Genomic DNA, 3922 nt, shown 5'->3' on the forward strand with positions numbered 1-3922 from the left:
GGCGGGCCGCGCTCTTGCTCTCCCGTCCTGCGAGCGCCCCCTGCCGCTGGACACGGGCAACGCCTCTTTCGCCACACAACTGACTCGCTGGCCCTGACTCACTTACCTGATGGTGCAGTGGGTTAAATCCTTGTGCCGGCAGGACTGATGACTTGAAGATTGGGTTGCTAACTTCACTTCACTTCACTTTATTTCTTAATTAGTCGCTCTCCACCAGAGTGCTCCGAGCGACTTACAATTTAAAATATCATTCCACAATATAAAAACATTCAACAGTGACTATTTGGCAAATTAGATCTGATTTACTTAAATGCACAGCCAAACAGCCAAGTCTTGAGTGCTTTTACAAAAGGTCGCAACTCCGACATTGCTCTAACATATGGAGGCAATGAGTTCCACAGAATTGGAGCATAGATCGAAAAGGCTCTACGCCTTGTAGCTTCCAGGTGTACCTCCCTTGGGCCCGGTACGTATAGGAGATTTTCCTGGGAAGATCGAGGTGACCACTGATAGAAAAAAGGAATGAGGCGGTCCCTAAGATATAATGGTCCTTGGCCATTTCGAGCTATAAACATATATCTTGTAAGAGATCCGATGTTCTATTGGTAGCCAATGCAGTTGTTTTAGAATCGGTGTAATATGGGATCTTATAGATGATCCCTCTAGCAGCCTGGCTGCCGCATTTTGGACTTGAAGGTTGCCGGTTCGAATCCAACCCAGAGAGAGCGCAGATGAGCTCCTGCTATCAGCTCCAGCTCTATGCAGGGACATGAGAGAAGCCTCCCACAAGGATGGTAAAAACATCAAAACATCCAGGCGTTCCCTGGGTAACGACCTTGCAGACAGCCAATTCTCTCACACCAGAAGCGACTTGCAATTTCTCAAGTTACTCCCGATACAGAAAAAAACCCACTCATTTAATGTAAGGCATGATAGAATTGCTGTGAGCTTTCCGGTCTGCCATGTTCCAGAAGCATTTTCTCCTGATGTTTCGTCCACATCTATGTCAAGCATCCTCAGATTGTGAGGTACAGTAGAGTCTCACTTATCCAACATAAACGGGCCGACAGAATATTGGATAAGCGAATATGTTGGATAATAAGGAGGGATTAAGGAAAAGCCTATTAAACATCAAATTAGGTTATGATTTTACAAATTAAGCACCAAAACATGTTTAACAACAAATTTGACAGAAAAAGTAGTTCAATACGCAGTAAAGCTATGTAGTAATTACTGTATTTACGAATTTAGCACCAAAATGTCATGATGTATTGAAAACATTGACTACAAAAATGCATTGGATAATCCAGAATGTTGGATAAGCGAGTGTTGGATAAGTGAGACTCTACTATATATTAGAAATGGGGCAAGAGTGCCCCCAGTGGTGCAGCGGATTAAACCTCTTTTTTTTTTAATAGTTTTTTATTGATTTTCCAGAAATTTAGATTAAACCTCTGAGCTGCTGAACTTGCTGACCAAAAGGCCAGCGGTTTGAATCCGAGGAGTGGGGTGAGCTCCTGCTCTTAGCCACAGCTTCCGCCAACCTAGCAGTTCAAAAACATGCAAGTGTGAGTAGATCAATAGGTACTGCTCTAGCGGGAAGGTAATGGCGCTCCACGCAATCATACCAGCAACATGACCTTGGAGGTGTCTACAGACAATGCCGGCTCTTTGGCTTAGAAATGGAGATGAGCACCAACTCCCAGAGTCAGACACAACTAAACTTAATGTCAGGGGAAAACCTTTACCAAGGGAGGTTTATATATCTGTGGAAGATCCAAGCTGCAACTCTTCTTTGTTGGAGGCAAGTGTGAATGTTGTAATTAATCACCTTGATAAGCATTTAAGGTCACTGTAGCTTCAAACCTTGGCAGATTCTTGCCTGGGGAATCCTTTGTTGGGAGGCATTGACTGCCCCTTATCATTTCATGTCTGAAATTCTTCTCAATGTTGCTCTTTATTTACTGTCCTGATTTTAAAGGGTTTTGTAATACTGGTAGCCAGGTTTTGTTCATCTTTGTGGTTTCCTCCTTTCTGTTGAAACTGTCCACATGCTTGTGGATTTCAATGACTTCTCTGTGTCGTCTGACATGGTGGTTGTTACTTCCTCATCACACCAGAGCAGTGGTGTACAGAATTCTGGGGTTTGTAGTTTGGTGAGGCCCAGGACCTGTCTGGCTGAGCTGTTTAAAGGCCTCTCCCTAAAGTGGATCCAAACTCTGGTATGATGAGGTCCTTAGAATGGCCCAGCATTTCTGTGGACATAGAATCATAGAGTTGGAAGAGACCTTGTGGGCCATCCAGTCCGACTCCCTGCTGAGAAGGAGAAAAATCGCATTCAAAGCACCCCCGACAGATGGCCATCCAGCTTCTGCTTAAAAGCCTCCAAGAAGGAGTCTCCACCACACTCCGGGGCAGAGAGTTTCAATACCGAACAGCCCTCACAGTGAGGAAGTTATTCCTGATGTTCAGGTGGAGTCTCCTTTCCTGTAGCTTGAAGCCATTGTTTCGTGTCCTAGTCTGCAGGGCAGCAGAAAACAAGCTTGCTCCCTCCTCCCTATGACTTCCCCTCACATATTTATACATGGCTATCATGTCTCTTCTCAGCCTTCTCTTCTGCAGGCTAAACATAACCAGCTCTTTCAGCCGTTCCTTGTAGGGCTTGTTCTCCCAACTTCAGGTAAACCTTGACTTAGATTGAATTAGAAAACTGAATATGTGCTTGACTCCTGTGGTTAAAGGCTAACTGCTCAGGTGGGGGCACCAGAAAGCTGTGCTAGTGTTGTTTTTGTCAGCAAGGAGAGGCCAGGTACTTAAGTTGATTAACAGTTTCAGGTCAGCAGTAGTTAAGTGAGTGATTGTTCCCTGTTCTGTGAAGCTAGCAGTGGGTGAGTGTTTATTTCCTCCTGACACTATATAAGCATGATAAGGCATAACATTCAGGCAGAAGAGGGAAAACACTCAGAAAGGGGATAGATAGGCCAATTTGATGTGCCTTGATAACAGTCAGAGGTGGTCCACCAGTGAGGCCATTTAGGCAGTTGCTTGTGGCACAATAATTCCAGGGGCGCAGTGAGGCTCCCGGGAGGATGGCGCCACCCCCGCCTCCATCTTCGGGCCGCGCGGCCCACCGGAAGGTCCAACACGGGCTCCACAAGGCCCAGCGCAAGCTCGGGAAGCCCGCGTCGGACCTTCCGGTGGGCTGGGCGGGCCTTCCGGAGCCCACGCTGGGCCTTCCAGAGCCCGCGTTAGGCACTCAGGAGCCCGCTGCCGTCTGTTGGAAGCAAGGCAAGTGGGGTTTATTTGTCTGTGGAATAATGTCCAGGGTGGGAGAAAGAGCTCTTGTCTGTTGGGAGGCAGGTGTGGATGTTGCAATTAATCACTTTGATTAGCATTTAATGGCCCTGTGGCTTCAAGGCCTGGCTTCTTCTTGCCTGGGAAAATCTTTTTTTGGGAGGTGTTAGCTGTCCCTGATTGCTTCCTGTCTGGATTTCCCCTGAGTGTTGTTCTTCATTTAGGCTTTTCCTTAATCCCTCCTTGCTATCCAACATTTTCGCTTATCCAATGCTTTTATTTTTCAGTGATTGGTTTGGGGGGGGAGCACCAAAATTTCTGTTCGCCTATACTTGAAAATTACCTTGGACCTGCTCTGCTAACAGTCCAGGTGAAAGGGATCTAGTAGACTTTCCAGCTTATCACATTGAGGAATTTCTCAGTCATAGACACTTCGGCCTCTTTTCAAGCATAGAGAGGCACAGAGCTCATCATATGAGTTAAACTACTTCTGGCCGTCATACATATCCCTCCATGGTTGCTATGCCATCACACCCAGGCACCTTTTAAAGCTTTAGGATGTGCTTCTTCCTTTGCCCAGGTGAACTGCGGGGGCTCTGGAAATCCCAGTAACCAAAGGTACTTCAAG

This window comes from Anolis carolinensis, chromosome 2, assembly GCF_035594765.1.
Source record: "Anolis carolinensis isolate JA03-04 chromosome 2, rAnoCar3.1.pri, whole genome shotgun sequence".
NCBI classification, from domain to species: domain Eukaryota; kingdom Metazoa; phylum Chordata; class Lepidosauria; order Squamata; family Dactyloidae; genus Anolis; species Anolis carolinensis.